This window comes from Girardinichthys multiradiatus, chromosome 17 (assembly GCF_021462225.1).
Source record: "Girardinichthys multiradiatus isolate DD_20200921_A chromosome 17, DD_fGirMul_XY1, whole genome shotgun sequence".
NCBI classification, from domain to species: Eukaryota; Metazoa; Chordata; class Actinopteri; order Cyprinodontiformes; family Goodeidae; genus Girardinichthys; species Girardinichthys multiradiatus.
The window spans coordinates 28,941,699-28,958,448 of record NC_061809.1 but is presented as its reverse complement, the minus strand read 5'-3'; the positions used below and the strand labels follow the sequence as shown (position 1 = coordinate 28,958,448).

The window sequence follows — 16,750 nt, the reverse complement described above, 5'->3', positions numbered from 1 at the left end:
TCCGTCAGCAGAGGAAAACACCAATAATACTGCCTCGTGCATTCAGTCCACTGTTCAATTTCACTTCTTGTCCTTGTCAGGGTTGCGAATTGGATGAGGCACCTATGGACAAATTCCACATCCAGTTGAATTGATGGGAATTGACCAAACCTTGGCAGGATCTCACACGGTGCCAGTTTTGATCCAGCCCTACTTGTCAATTGCAATATACAGTTCAGAAGGGAAGCTATCTAATCCATTTTGAGTAAATCCTGTTTTTATGTGCTGGTCTATCGACCAGCTCCAAGCTGCATTGCTGGCTTATCTATTTCCTGAACAAATGTTTTTATTTGATAGAGTTCCACACAGACTCCTGTTCAAGGCACGGAACACCATTTGATAAGATTTTATTGGATCCATACAGTCATTTTAAAAACAGGACACCCTGTAAAACCTGTGTTTTCCTCAGCACAGACATATGGACCCCTTCTTCCTGAACCAAACCTTTACATAATTCAGTGCCATTTAAATTGGTTTATTTTTCTTAAGCAGTTTACTATTAATTCACTGCAAACATAATTCCAAGAAACTTCATGGGAGAATTACATCCAGTTAAATACACTCACTGGTCACACTGTTAGGAGCTAAAGGGGGTTTCCACCCTTTTTACTTTCAAAACTTCCTTAATTCTTCATGGGATGGATTCATCAAGGAGTTGGAAACTTTACAATGAGATTTTGCTCCATATCGACAGGGTAGCATCACATAATTGCTGCAGATTTGTGAGCTGTACATCCATTATGAGAATCTCCCCTTCTACCACATCCCAAAGCGACTCAGTGGGAGTATTCTCTGGAGACCATTGGGTTCCAGTTTACTCGTTGTGTTTAAGATACCAGTTTTAAACAATCAGAGCTTTGTGACATGAAGCATTTCCTGCTTGAAGTAGACATCAAATTATGGGTCCAATGTGGTCATAAGGGGATCCACATAAACGGCGCTCTGTTGGTACCCCAGGGGTCCATATTCTGCCAAGAAAATATTCCTCACACCATTAAACTACCACATCCAGTCTGAATTATTTATACAGGGAAAGAATAGCACCAGGCTTTCATTTGCTTAAAATTCTGACTGGACCATCTGAATGTTGCAGCTGAAATCCAGAGACATGGAACCAAGCAACGTTTTGAATTCCTTCATTGTCCAGTTTCAGTGAGTCTGTGTGAATTGCTCCTTTAATTTCTTGTTCTTAGCTGACAGGGGCAGCACCTGGTGTGGTCTTGTACTGCTGTAGCCCATCTGCTTCAAGGTGCCATATGTTGTGAATTTAGAGATGGTATTCTTCATACTTTGGTTCGATTTGTTTGACTATGCAGTGTCAAAATAAGGTGATATCTTTCCATGCAATCTATGCGACATTTAGTAACTGCTCACAGTTAACTCCATAAAAGTTACAATACATAACTTATGTGTAATCAATGCAATAATTATTAAAACACAGAGTTGAAGCAGTAGGGAGTGAAACAAGCATGTTCTCATATTCTGGAGCTGAGAGACTGGAGAGGCCTGTGTGGAGCCACATGTTATCTGTCTTATCTTTTGCAGAAGTATAACCAACAAGTATCCAATAATGTATGATGATTTTACATTCTTTCACATGTATTAAATGAAATTAGTAACCTTTGATTAACAAGTTAAAAGATTTATGATTGAACTGAGAATTAGAGTAAAAATCATTAATGTTTGACATTCTCAATCAGCTATATATGAAAGAGATATAACGTTAATCATTTGTGAAGCATGAATAAAAACAATGAAGTGATGGTTTTGTAACTGTGTTTTAAAGTAAATGCTGAAAGCTGAAGAATGAAATGTGTAATACTGTGTAAAGTTTAAAACTGAGCAGATTAGGGAGAGAACTGTAGGATGACTGGGAGTGATGAGAACCAGCTGCATGCTGACAGCGAACCTTTTCAAGTCTAAACGGGAGGAAGGGAGGATGCGACTATAGCCAGCTGTGTGGCTATTATCAGCTTCTCCAAGGCTGAGAAGCAGAATCAGTAGGTCACAATGACCATGACTAAAGTATTGAGCAATAATCAAGTTGCTGAGCTGAATAGGTTGCGCAATAACTGAGAAGCCTAACAAGGGGCTGACTGGTGAAAGCATCAAGCACCATAAAAGCAATGCTGAAGGAGGGAACGGGGTTGTTTCCTCGCAGAAGACCAGCGAACAAGATCGGACGGAGAAAAGAAGCTTGGAAGGAAAAGGAACAGAGACACAGCCCCACTGATCAACTGCATTAAAAAAGAGGATCAACCCGTGGGCCCAGAAAGGACTGTGCCTCAAAATTAATAATCTGATTTCATCTAAAGCCTTTTTATTCAGACAACAGAAGTGAACTTGATCGGTGAACAGCTGTTTGCTCTAAGTTTCAGGCTTCTGGAAGTCCTGAATCAACCTCATTTATGTCTCCGGGTTTCCTTCAACTCTTCAGCCTCTGGAAACTACTGTCTTCAGAGACAAATAACAACAAAGATCCTGTTTAACCATCAAAGCCTGGAGCATCAGTGCCTGACACTTAAAGGAAGAAAACTGAAGATTAAGTCGTATTCCTTTCAAGAAACCACTCGTTGTTACCAGAAGAAACTTCTCCATCAGGTGGATGGATGAGCCTCCGTCTTTAAAGCCTCTTCAAACTCACTAGTTTCAGCATCAGTGAAAGACAGGTTGAGTTGATTGATTTATTCTATTATTGTAATTATTTTGTGTTGCCAAATTTAAGCTGTTACTGACCCCTGCAAAAGCGTTACTAATTAAAGAAAGCATATAAAATTCTAGTTAAATCGTGGACATTCAATTATTTGAGTCACCTATTTTTTTGGTTTTTCATTGGTGGTAAAAAGTCTTGTTGCCTGGGTCTAAGATATTTTAGGAGGTTTTTATAGGTTGCCTTGGCCAAGTTTGTTAAAACAGCGCCCTTGGGCCTCGTGCCGAGCCACTAAAATTAACCTAGCTCATATACCAAGAGCCAGTTGTAAAATTAGGGAATGAGCAGCCTTCAACAAAAGTGACTGTTGAAAGTGTAAATGACTGCGATAGGCTACTCAGTCGTCCAGACCTCCAGTTGAAGAAGGGCAAAACTTTTGTATGAAGGCTGTCAGAGGCTAGGTGAGTCATTTCCCAACACCAGCTTAAACAGAACTTTCAGTAAACCTGCTTAGTAAGACCTTTCAGGTTTAGGGAAGTCCGGAACCGTTGGATGGAGAGCTGGATTGAGCAATCCTTTTAGACATAGGGAAGTAGGAGGGAGGGGTTAGCTCATCGGAAAACGAAACCAGCTAATTTTACTGCTGAGAAAGCATGTGGTGACAGTAGAAAGGAAAAAAAAAACTGCAGCAGAACCAGGCTCAGAGTGGCCATCTGCAATGACCACCCGAGAGATGAGAGGGCAGGAAGGAGAAACTGGGCCACCAGTAGTTAATGGCAGCAGGAACTCAGAAAATGGAAAAACTGAAACTGAAACACCTGTCATTTTAGTGTGGGAGGTTTCATGGCTAAATTGGACCAGCCTGGTAGCCAGTCTTCATTGATTGCACATTGCACCAGTAAGAGCAGAGTGTGAAGGTTCAATTAGCAGGGTAAGAGCACAGTTTTGCTCAAAATATTGAAATGCACACAACATTATGGGTGACCTACCAGAGTTCAAAAGAGGACGAATTGTTGGTGCACGTCTTGCTGGCGCATCTGTGACCAAGACAGCAAGTCTTTGTGATGTATCAAGAGCCACGGTATCCAGGGTAATGTCAGCATACCACCAAGAAGGACGAACCACATCCAACAGGATTAACTGTGGACGCAAGAGGAAGCTGTCTGAAAGGGATGTTCGGGTGCTAACCCGGATTGTATCCAAAAAACATAAAACCACGGCTGCCCAAATCACGGCAGAATTAAATGTGCACCTCAACTCTCCTGTTTCCACCAGAACTGTCCGTCAGGAGCTCCACAGGGTCAATATACACGGCCGGGCTGCTATAGCCAAACCTTTGGTCACTCATGCCAATGCCAAACATCGGTTTCAATGGTGTAAGGAGCGCAAATCTTGGGCTGTGGACAAAGTGAAACATGTATTGTTCTCTGATGAGTCCACCTTTACTGTTTTCCCCACATCCAGGAGAGTTACGGTGTGGAGAAGCCCCAAAGAAGCGTACCACCCAGACTGTTGCATGCCCAGAGTGAAGCATGGGGGTGGATCAGTGATGGTTTGGGCTGCCATATCATGGCATTCCCTTGGCCCAATGCTTGTGCTAGATGGGCGCGTCACTGCCAAGGACTACCGAACCATTCTTGAGGACCATGTGCATCCAATGGTTCAAACATTGTATCCTGAAGGCGGTGCCGTGTATCAGGATGACAATGCACCAATACACACAGCAAGACTGGTGAAAGATTGGTTTGATGAACATGAAAGTGAAGTTGAACATCTCCCATGGCCTGCACAGTCACCAGATATAAATATTATTGAGCCACTTTGGGGTGTTTTGGAGGAGGAGTCATGAAACGTTTTCCTCCACCAGTATCACGTAGTGACCTGACCACTATCCTGCAAGAAGAATGGCTTAAAATCCCTCTAACCACTGTGCAGGACTTGTATATGTCATTCCCAAGATGAATTGATGCTGTATTGGCTGCAAAAGGAGGCCCTACACCATACTAATAAATTATTGTGGTCTAAAACCAGGTGTTTCAGTTTCATTGTCCAACCCCTGTATGTGTTTTTTAATGGCCTTACCAGTCTTTTTAGATTGTGGATGGATGGATGGATGGATGGTAACAGAAAAAGAAATGTCTTCTATCAACAGCCTAAATTGGTACATTCAAAATGGACCAAGAGATTGCTGACAGTAAAACAGCTTATCTTTGTTATTGATGTACTTTAAGAAGAGTTTCTGTCAGAACACCCAGGTTAGAAGAAAATAAATTAGAAGATTTTTAGGACCTGGAGCGGAAGCAGGAGAAGTTGTGATTACATGAATAATAGGAATGGAAAAGGCAAATCAGAGACGAAGCAAGAGAGATGAGAAAATGATTACAAATGAGACAGAAGATTGAAATGGCAAAAAAGGAGGTGAATGAGAGAATCCTCCTTGAGAGTGACTGTCAGAGAACCACAATGATTGGCCTGTAACCCATTAGCACACATTTTGACCAGGGCCCACATCTTTTTATTAATCCCTGCTATAATTTGATTCCCCAGACGAAGGAGGAGAGGGAGCAAGGTGGATAAAGGCACAAAAAGGGAGATAAAGCAGCTGAGGGCTGAACATGATATGGGAGTCAGAAACTTGCTTTTCTTGGCTCGCAGATGAAAGGTTAAGAAGCCTGATAGATCTTTCCATTTTTAAACGCGCCTCTGCGCCCAAGTGTGCAGTTGTCATTGTGCATGTATGCTGTATGCTGATTGGCTTGTGCAGGTGTTTATCTGTGTGCCAAATGTGTTAGTATGCGGAAACGCAGGCTAATAACAAGATATTCCTTTGAAAACCGCAAAGCATTCATCCTGGTGTGTTCTTTCAGGTAAGAAGCATGGGGTGAAATGTCAACCATTAGAAATAAACAGCCTTGTCATGACAACTCTTGATGGAGAGAACAATGCCACAGAGAGAGATGGGAAGGTGTTAGATGTAGCAGGATGAAAATAGAAAGGGATGGAAAGATGAGGAAGAAAACAGTTTGCGGGAAGATAAAACCCCTTTTTTCCATCTCTGAGTCAGCCTGTCACTCCCTCCTTACAAATGATCTAAATATTTTTCTCCTTATGTTATTTTTAATTCCATTGTTTTTCTCCGTTGTACTTTTCTTCCGTTGACCAGAACCATGAAAAAACTTCCCCCAGCTCAACTCTAGCTGTCTTTATCAGTGGTTTGCAGACATTTGATTCAGCAAAGCTCCTTCAAGGCCCCACCAAAGCTCAGGTTGAGATCTGGACTTTGACTTGGCCATTGCAGCACCTTGATTCTTGTCTTCTTCAGCCATTCTGTGGCAGATTAGTTGCTGTGGATCATTGTGCTGTTGATGACCCAGTTTGGATCAAGCTTCAGGTGTCAAACAGATGGCCTCCCATTTGAGTCAAGAATACTTGACAGAACATTGCATATTTGGACCTTGGAACAAATTTCCTATGATGTCCACTCTTTGGGAGATTGGCAGCTGCCTGCAATCATCTTTCTCTCTGTAGATCATCAACAGTTGCCTCTCTAAGATCATTGCTGATGTATTTCTGACTTGGCATTGTGTTAGGCCCAGAAGTATTCATGCCCCTGGCAGATTGACCTTTAATTTTTTGTCATTCAAAAAAGTTTTGTTTTTTTTTCTGCTAGAAATTGAGAAAGGCATCTTGCAAACAATAAAACAGGTTAAAAGGTGTATATTTTGTAGTTTATTTTTGTTTTTTTGAATTGCTTTACTTGGTTATCTGTATAAAAAATATTGTTTCATTTTCTTTATTTTTAAAAAGCATATATATTAATGTGTTTTTATTTATATTAAACAATGGCACTTATGTAGAACCCTTATCAATACATGACAAATTGTCATTGCATCAATCAAATATAGAGGTGGGTGCACTTTTAAATAATGCTTTCCCTCTTGAATCATGAAGGCAGCAGGAGTGTCCTTAGCTTCACCCTTTTGTCTTCTTTTCTGTAGCTTTAACGTTTGATCAAATAGTTTTATAACCTAGTAAAGACCAGATAACTCCTGATATATAAAACCTGAGAACTGAAACAGGGTGTATTTTCTTTTTCCTATATTTAACTCATATAGTACCTCTGTAATTGAAGTGCACTGGGACTTTGTTGTGATATTACTGCTCTGTTTGCATGTTACTGGAAGCTAATGATGTTTATTGAGTGTGCATATCAGTGTTCTTTTCCAGTAAATAAAACACAAAATATAAAAGATACAACAGAATAATTGCTTCAAGTACAACTTCACTATAGATTCTGGTTCTGAGGCCCTGATATTATTCCCTTAAAAGACAGGTCCAAGTCAAGTCTCATATCACTGGGGGACAAGTCAAAGTAAAGTCCTAAGTCTTGGAGAAGAAGGTCCATGTCTCCAGCTGGTTTCCGACTCTCGTCTTAGGTGTCTTAATTGCTAAACTGAACATTTCCATATCAGATGCATGCCACCTAGCCTGGCTGACACACAATTATTATAGGTATAGCTATAAATTTATATCATCTTTAGGCCTATCTTCACATAAGGACATTTAACATGTTTATCTTCTTCAAGTCATGCAAACAAACTCTCAGTTTAGGTCTGAGGGCTTGCAATGTCATTAGTTAACCACATTCTAAATTTAGAGACTAAATAAGGCAGACATATTTATTTCTGGTGCAACAGAAACATAAAAGGAAGTGCTTTTATTCTGAAAAGCTGTGCCTGTCTTTGGCTTGATGCTAGCTTAACAGCAGGATAATAAAATGTCGGCAGTAAGTTCAGTTTCACGGACATCTGTGATTTCATTATCATGTTACTAACATGAACATGCGTTTAACATGTTGAGTGATTGGTATCCTGCAGTGCATCCCTAGCTGATAAATCAAACGCACCCTTTAACAGTAGAAGGGGGTTTACTGGCTGTTTATTCTGCTGGATGGTGGAATTAAATTAAAATCATACATTCAACATGAATTACATCCATTCCAGTTCAGTCCTATTTATAAAACAGTGCAAGTTCAGTTTACTATTCCAATCAGTCAAATGTTTTCTACATAAGGAAACCCAGCTGACTGTAACATGTCATTAACTCGGCCCTGATTAGGAGATAAAGATTATAAACAAGACTCGAGTCCTAGATCTCAAGTCCTAGTCTGCTCTCAAGCATTTAGAGCCAGAGTACAAAGACTTAGATTTTGTATATCAGATCCAGTCAGTTGTTTACAATTGCAGTATTCCCTGCATTGCAGGTGGCCTTCAATGTAAAATTCATCTTATGATACTCCGGACCTGGTGTGGTGTTGGTGACATGTCCTGAAGAATTCTCTCGGGTATTTTTCCGGGCACAGCATTCATTTACAAGTAAGATTAGGCTGGAAAATTCTGCAGCTCTCCAAGACAAATTCCCCCTTTCCCACTGCACACCACCTGGGACGTCAGTCCTGATTGTTGCAAAGTGACATCCAGCAACCAGATTCTGCCATCACACGTCGGGGCTCACAATAACACCCTCCCTCTCTCTCCCCCTGCAGGCCTGTCTCCCCATTCTTTTTGTCTATTCAGCTGCCTGTCTGGAGCAGTGACTGGTTCTTCCTCATTTGCTCCACTCATATCCAGAAGGTTGACATCGCCGAGCAGCCTCCACCATCTCCGCTCTCCTAGCTCTCTGCCACTGCTAGTTTTGTTGCTCAAGCTTTTTAATTAAAACTCTGGGTCTCAGTTGAGCTGTTGATGTCAGTAGTTATTCTTATAAAACCATTTCTGCATATGTGAATGTAAGAACAATCACTTACTTTTCTAAGTCATTGCTGTGTCAAACTGGACCCTGGCTTCAGAACGCCAATGATTTTGTTTTTCAGGTTTAAAACTTCCAGTTGTTTGTCCCTAATGCTAGTAATAAACTAAAAATGATGCATGTTAAAAAACAGACACTAATAAGATTACATGTAGGACAAATACTGGGCTGAAAGCTTGACCTCGTAGAAATGGCTGCAAGAATAAATAGTTCTTATCAAGACAGTGGTGCCATTTGGCTTCTAACATACAGAAAACAAGAGTATATCAAATGTTTATGAATCTGCATCACAGTATGCTCATAAATAAAGAGATCTGAGATCAAACGACACCAGCAGGCTGTTCAGAAGGTTATCTGTGCACTTTGATATCAGGTGTGACCTGCAGAATATGGACTTATGACTTGTTTGTTGTTTCATCCTAACAGCGTTTTTATCATGTTGGATGTGGACGAGAACGAGGTGATGAGCAATGAAACAACGTCAGAGAAGTGTGGGTGAAAAGTTGATAATGGAATTTGATTGGTCCTTCAGATTTCATTCTGGCGGATTCAATTTCCAATCAGCCATACTTGGTTATAAACTACTAAACCGTCATGGTGATGAATTTTTGGTCTTTTTGTATGTTTTTCTTGTCCTGGATGAGACGGTACCATCTGCCACGTGACGCTTCACACGTCTTAGGTTGGGGATGTTTCATATTCAGTTTGACAATTAATCATTTTCTATGATCAACTAAAGTCTGTGGCTCTGTGACTTCAATAAATGTCATTCAGGGTCATGCTCTGCCATATTTAATCAGTCAAATTGACTGAAATGGGGATCAGAATGCAAATAAATAGAAATAAGTCGTAATATGAATGCAGTTAAATGAAATTGTACATGAGATTTGATCATTTTAATCGACTGCTAAAATAAACTAATAGAGAATAAGTACATGGGCATGAAGCGGCATGTTTACAGGTTTGAAAGAGATTAAATAAAATAGCAACGAATGTATAAAGTTTAGGTTCAGATTGACAAAAGGGTGAAATGATCCCTGATGTGAAGGTTTTTATTTTTGTGTTTTTTCCTTGGATTCTTATGGGTTTTATATTTTATTTGTTTTGTTATTCCCAGCGGCTAGAAAGCAAAATCTAAAGAAAAATGTAGTTTTCTTACCGCATGCTGTAAAAAAATAATCTATGAAATATTAACATATTGGGACTTGAGATATGCCAAAGTAGGATGTGTGTTAATAATTGTAGATGAGCAAACCAGACGCTCCATCAGCAGCAGAGGCCTGAAAGCTCCTTCTCCCTCTGAAGAAGATGAACTAAAAAATATTCCAGAAATCCTCTGAGGGACAAACTCCCACGTTATGCTTTTATATCCACTCTGCCTTCTGTAAACACTCAGAAGCTTTCCTCAAAAATCACCCATCGACACATATTCACTTACTGCTGCATCTCTATGCTGCTGTACCGGTGGGAATCCTGTGGTGTCTTGCTCTCCTCGGGCTACATGCTGCTCTTCCTTGCTATGCACCCAGACTAACGACACATCAAATGTGGCCCCCTCACAGGGATGGCCTGTTGGTGTGTGTGCAGAACGTAGGTCATTATAACCCTTTTACATGGATTAGAAATCAAATCAAATCCAATATGTCACTAGTAATTAGATTCTGCCTTTCATCCTTGTTTCTTTGTACATTTACAATGATTAAGATAAGTTAATTTTGACATCCAGCACTGAATTGTTGGTATTTAACGTTTTGCATCTAAAAATATGTTTACACAAAATATTCCTGGATTGAATTGTTGATTGTGACATGCAGTCTAATCATGATTTAGCTTGGTAGATGGTAATCTTTTCAGCTTTTAAAGTCATGCCCATTTGTGACCCTTCATCACCAGCTGAATGTGCTTTATGAGCTCTAATCACTTCAACCATGGAATGATTTTTCCTTCGCAGACAGTTTCATTTAAATACATTTAGCGACCCATGAAGAAAAAAATGGCATAATATATAACAAACAAAACCAAATGCTAAAGAAACAACACATTGTATGTATGAAAATTTGGAATCCTAATTCTTTACTTGTCATCTTGGTAGAAAAGTATTCGTGACAATTTATGGAGATAAATTCGATTGTTTGCACTGGGAACCTTGTTCAGGTGGATGAAACTATTAATTATTTGAAACATCAGCATATTTGAAATAAAAATCTGGCAGTGCCTGCCAAAAAAAACCTAAAGAGGGTCATCATCGGGTGTTTTAGCAGGAAAATTTGTTGCGGTTTGCAAGATATAGATATATCTAGATATATCCAAGATATAGATATATCTAGATATATCCGAGATATAGATATATCTAGATATATCCGAGATATAGATATATCTAGATATATCCAAGATATAGATATATCTAGATATATCCAAGATATAGATATATCTAGATATATCCGAGATATAGATATATCTAGATATATCCAAGATATATCTAGATATATCTATATCTTGGATATATCTAGATATATCCGAGATATAGATATATCTAGATATATCCGAGATATAGATATATCTAGATATATCCAAGATATAGATATATCTAGATATATCCAAGATATAGATATATCTAGATATATCCAAGATATAGATATATCTAGATATATCCAAGATATAGATATATCTAGATATATCCAAGATATAGATATATCTAGATATATCCAAGATATAGATATATCTAGATATATCCAAGATATAGATATATCTTGCAAACCGTAACAGAATGTTTCCGCGGACACGCAGAAGGCAGACGCCTTGGATCGTTGGGTTGAACGGCAGAAGGAGGAGGCGATGAGGACCAAACTGGAGGTTGTGCCCTCTCCACTTCTGCTGGAGGAGATGGAGCTCACACCTGCTGGTCCTGGGTCTGGCCGCGATGCGGTGGACCTCTTTACCTTCCTGTCTCGGGAGGCGGAGAAGTAACTGCGCCGGTCTGCAGGGCTGTCTGTGCCGCAGTCGGCTTATGGTGGATCCAGGTTGGCGATCCCATGTCCGGGGACAGGTCGCCGGTCTCCGCCTGCTCCCCTGGCTGCACACTCTGGTCCGGCAGTGAAGTCCCTGCCCTCCTCTCGTCGCAAGAGACGTCGGCGCGGAGCGCCTTCCTGTGGAAAGGCCGAGGAGGTGGTTTCCCTGCCAGCCGACGTGAGGGCTGCGGCAAGTAAGCCCGCATCTTTGTCTGCCACAGCACTGTCTGCCAGGCTCGCTGCAGCTCCGGCCATGCCGTCTTCGCTCGCTCCAGCTCGGTGTTCTGAGGCAACACCTGACGAGCTGAAGCAGCGGTTAAGTTTTTTGCTCGCCATATAAAGAGCTTAAGGAAGACCAGCCTCATGTATTCCTCTCCGGAGCTGATGGAGAGAATCAGGCAGGTGGAGAGGGACTATGAGACTGCAATAAGGGTGGTTTACTGCTGCCCACCTTTGTCCACGCCAGGACTCCAGGGATCTGCTGCTGCAGAGCAGCCTGACTCCAGGCCTGACACACCACAGCCTGACATGACGCCTGACCCTAAGTCAGCCTCTGCTCACGTCACTGAGGGTCCGGCCGACGCCTCAGCCTCTGCTCACGTCACTGAGGGTCCGGCCGACGCCTCAGCCTCTGCTCACGTCACTGAGGGTCTCGGCGACGCCTCAGCCTCTGCTCACGTCACTGAGGGTCCGGCCGACGCCTCAGCCTCTGCTCACGTCACTGAGGGTCCGGCCGACGCCTCAGCCTCTGCTCACGTCACTGAGGGTCCGGCCGACGCCTCAGCCTCTGCTCACGTCACTGAGGGTCCGGCCGACGCCTCAGCCTCAGCTTCTGCCTCTGAGGGTTCGCCAGGCTCCACGCCTCTGCGGTTCCACAGACTTTTTGGGGGGGCCTCTACTCTCCTCTGTCGGCCTCCTGACCTACCTACAGGTTCCCGTCGCAGGCCGCCACGGCTTCGCCGCCGACCGCCCGGAACTCTGTGGTGCAGGTCTGGTCGCCCGCCGGAACTCTGTGCCTGCTGTGGACGACCTCCTGGTCGCCCGCCTAAACTCTGTTTTTGTTTTTGGCCCTCCTACCAAGGCCCCCACCGCCCGCCCTGGTCGGGTTGTTTTTGTTTCTGCATCACGCTGCCTGCTCGTCTGCATTCTAGGGTCCTATATCTCGCAAACCATAACAAAATTATCCAAAACATACGGGCATATATTCACCAGACACCAAAAAAGAATATAAAGGAGGATCTGGGACTCTATCTAGAACAGGGGTGTCCAAAGTACAGCCTAGGGGTCCAATTTAGTTTGGCCCCCAACCAGATTTCAAGAATGGTACAAACTTGGCCCTCCATCCAGCTGATGCTGATGGACACTTTCTATTTTATAGTGTGAGATTTTCAATGACAATTTTTATACCGTCTTAAATGGGAAATGTTGGGTAGAATGTTAGGTATTTTTCTTTAGTTAGTCATGTTTTTGCTTTCATTAAATTGTCAGTCAGGCCACAAACAAAACAGACTTGGGTACACCCATTTATCAAACTTGGTTAACTACAGCAAGTGTGTTGAAGACAGTTTTTGTTGCTAGGAATCGAACAACAAAGTAGCAAACATTCAACTCAAAAAGTAACACAATTTTACACCATATTTTATTAAGGCAGTCATCTTAAACTCTTTCCTGAACCTAGAATAATTCATTCTGCTCTACTTTGTTTCATTTAATATTGCAACTTTAATTTATTGCTGAGCAGGTAAAAAGAAAAGAAATCACAATACAATTACTCTTCCCTAAGTACTTTCAATTTGGAAATATTGGCCTAAAAGTTTGGACACCCCTGATCTAGAGAGTTTAATAGCATCTTTGGCCAATCCGATTGGCAAATGCATGTGGATTTAAAAGGACAACTAAGGAAAGGCCTACATCACAGCATACAAGTTTCATAACTCCTATACAAACATGCAGAATGGTGAAGAAAGGCCATAGTTAGTCGCAATCTGGATTTATTTCTATATTTACAACAGGAAAGCACATATTGTGTGATATCAGGAGTTTCTCCTGTTAGGAACACATTCTGACATCAGCCAAGAAGAGCAACACAGTCCTCAGGCGAAAGTCACGCACACTTTCTTGTGAATCCATTCAGCGTGCATCTTAAGTGTGGAGATGGGAAATGTGTGAAAGCACGATAAACTTCCTGGGACTTGAGTGAAATTTGCACCTTTTGATACACACAGAATCACAAGCTGTATGGTGATATTTGTTCCTCTTTGTTTAATTCTTGCTGTGAGGGTACGTTTCATGAGAGGAGTGCAATCGGTGCACCTGTCAGTCCCTCCTTGTTGTACCTTGTTTTCAGCTGAGAACACACACGCTGCATGCATGCCACCCATACACACAAACTCAGTAACTGCCAGAGTTGTTTTTTCACTGGTAATTGCCAATGCTAATTTTATCTCCAGAGAACAAGTAAAAGTATTAGTACAAAGCTGTTGTTGGAGCTTAGATGTTTTTTCTGTGCCAGACGTCTTTAAAAAACTAAGAACAAAAAAATAAATTACCAACGCTCAGCATCTACAAATCTTGACTCAAAACCCTTTAAAATTCAGATTAAAACTGTGCTCTGACTGGATGCAATAACACTATTTTTTAAGTCTTTACATTGCAGCAGGGAAAAGAAGTATTGAACACATCAGCCTTTTTCTCAGTAAAAATATTTCCGATTGGTCTCTTGACATCAAACCTGAACCATGTCAAGGTTACAACATGGATCAACATGGACTCTGAACTGTACACAAAGGCTGGTAGGAACTTTTCGACACATTTCAGTGTCACACTAACTTACGCCTAACCAATCCCAGGAAGAGGAGTCGCAGCTGACTCCCGGTAACGTCACTGTTTGAACAAAAACGCAGTGTTCCAACATGGCGGCCTCTACCACACGGATCTGTTGCAGGAGAATCAGACAGAGGGACACAGCAGGTGTGAGTTGTCTCCTTTCTGCCAACTTGGATCCCAAAGGGAACATGATCACGCCAATTTATGTGTGCAAAAAAGTTAAGTAATGATTTACTGTTCGAGTACCCAGCATTCATTCATAAAAGTGGGTAATTAAGACAAGCTGGAGTTCTCCTCTGAGGCCTACAGAAACGTCCTGTGACCCCAGGAAACTCCCCACAGTAGCTCTAATTGAAGCGGCTTCCCACGACCTGGAGGACAACTTGTCTGTTGTCTTAACCCAGTTGTCTTAACCCAGTTAAGACAACAGTTAGACAACATTGCTACTAATTGTGCATGGTGGCACAGTTAGTAGCATTGTTGTCTAAAGCAGGAAGGTCCTAGGTTTAAATCCGGGTCTGGGGTCTTCCTCCAATGGAGTTTGCATGTTCTCTGTGTGCATGCATATGCTTTGTCCTTAGCTATTAAATGTGTGTGTTCATGGTTGTTTGTCCTGTGTGTCTTTGTGTTGTGTTGTGATAGATTGGCAACCTGTCCAATGTTCTTGCCCAAAAATCGATGAAGATAATCATCAGTTCCCCTGCGACCCTGTATGGATAAAAGGGAAAAGACAATTAATGGATGGAAGAAGTTTGTGAAGGTCTTGAAGGAGCTCTTTGCTTTGCTTCGGTAATAAAAAACCTTTTTGATTTGCCATCAATTAGGACTAAACTAGATGATATTTGTGCAGGACTGCTTTCTCCTGTTTTCTTTCTGCATTTTTGCAGCTTTTTATTTTTATGCATTTAAGACTTATTCCTTGTATCATTCAATTTCCTTATCCATTACTTAATTCATGAACTATTCATGTATTATATCAATAGACCTCTCAGAAATATTTGTGCTGATATGTTTAATACTTATTTTATCATCATACATACAATAAAGGAAATTGTGTTTCTTTCCATTAGCTGAAGAGTTGCAGCAATGAAAGCTTTTATTCTTGCAAACATTTTTCCCTTTTTTTCCGACCACAGTTATGTGACCTATTGGCTTGAGCTGGGACCTCTAATCACAGCGTGACCTATGAACCCTGGAGCCTTGCGCTGGGGTATTCCCATTTGAGTGGCTTGGTATTGAGTCGGAGCTTATTGGTTCAACTAATTGCTATTTGCATGGCTTTATTAGTATCCCAGCATTGCCTCTGTGACATTTCAATCTTTTTCGGTTTTTTTCTTCTCAGCATTTTTCTCTCCATCCTTTGGCTCTGACTTTCTTCTAGTGTTCTGGAGAGAGGAATTAGACAGTATTTGGTGTGTGATTAAGTATTCATGCTCAAAGTAGCGATGGGCAGATCTCGAGAGAGAGAAAGCCACGGCAGAGAAGAGCAAACATTAATATGCGCTTAATAACTCTCTCCATCCACTTTCTTGTTTTCCTTACTTTCTTTGTCTGTTTCGGAACAGATTTTCCTTCACATATTTTTTGTCAATTATACAGTAAAATAACTATTTGAAAGGAATAAAAGCAAATGAAAAGCCTTATGTTTTGCTTGTAGTTCTGTCTTATAGTAGTTTAAATGAAATGAATCAGAAAAGCAGACCTTAGTACTGAAAACTGAATGAATCTGCTGGTATTTGGGAATCTAGTCTGCTTAACTCTTGACCCAACATGGTAAACTGGGGTTTGGAAATGGGAATTGAACTGGTATATTTGCAAAGTGAGTTTATCAAACTGGTTGTAAATTGAGATTCTGGGAAATATAATATTTCAAAAGGTATGACAAAAATGCAATGTCCCTCTGAGCAAAAGTTCTTTTAATGCAACCTGTAAATATTGTTGGGGTGGATCAAATGGGGCTTATAATGACAGACGTCCAACATATTTTGGACCTTAGCATGTAACAACAATATTACATACAACTTTGTGATTCTTAAAAACATGAATTAGGGGCACAAGTTTAAATGTATGGAGGACTTTCTCTAACCCACACAGATTGCTTAAAATGCTTAAAAGCTTAACTTTCAAATTCTTGTCACGAAGATTTTCAGGCCTGACACCTTATTGTTTATCCATAATCCTCTTAATTTAAGCACACAGTGCACAAAATGCTGTCGGGGTGAGGTGCAAGGACAAGGTTTGAAAGACCTTCAGAAGGTCTGAAGAACTGTTGATCAAGACTTCTTTAAAGGTTCCAGAAATAATGTTTCATTAGAAACGCAGTAAAACGAGATTAGAGATGGTTTAAAACTTCTGCACTCTATTAATATGCACTTGTTTTTTTGGATTAGAAAATAATAAAATCATGTTTATTCTGAAT

At 41.0% G+C, this 16,750-nt stretch overlaps 1 long non-coding RNA gene across 1 annotated transcript in view; it reads left to right on the top strand.

The window, feature by feature from the left end:
- The window catches only part of LOC124883203, a 240,008-nt gene extending 231,582 nt beyond the window's left edge, over positions 1 to 8,426 (top strand). Inside the window, exon 5 of the long non-coding RNA XR_007042108.1 lies at positions 8,235 to 8,426. This is a non-coding gene — a long non-coding RNA (uncharacterized LOC124883203). The remainder of the gene's footprint in view (positions 1 to 8,234) is intronic.
- The last annotated feature ends 8,324 nt before the right edge of the window (positions 8,427 to 16,750 follow it).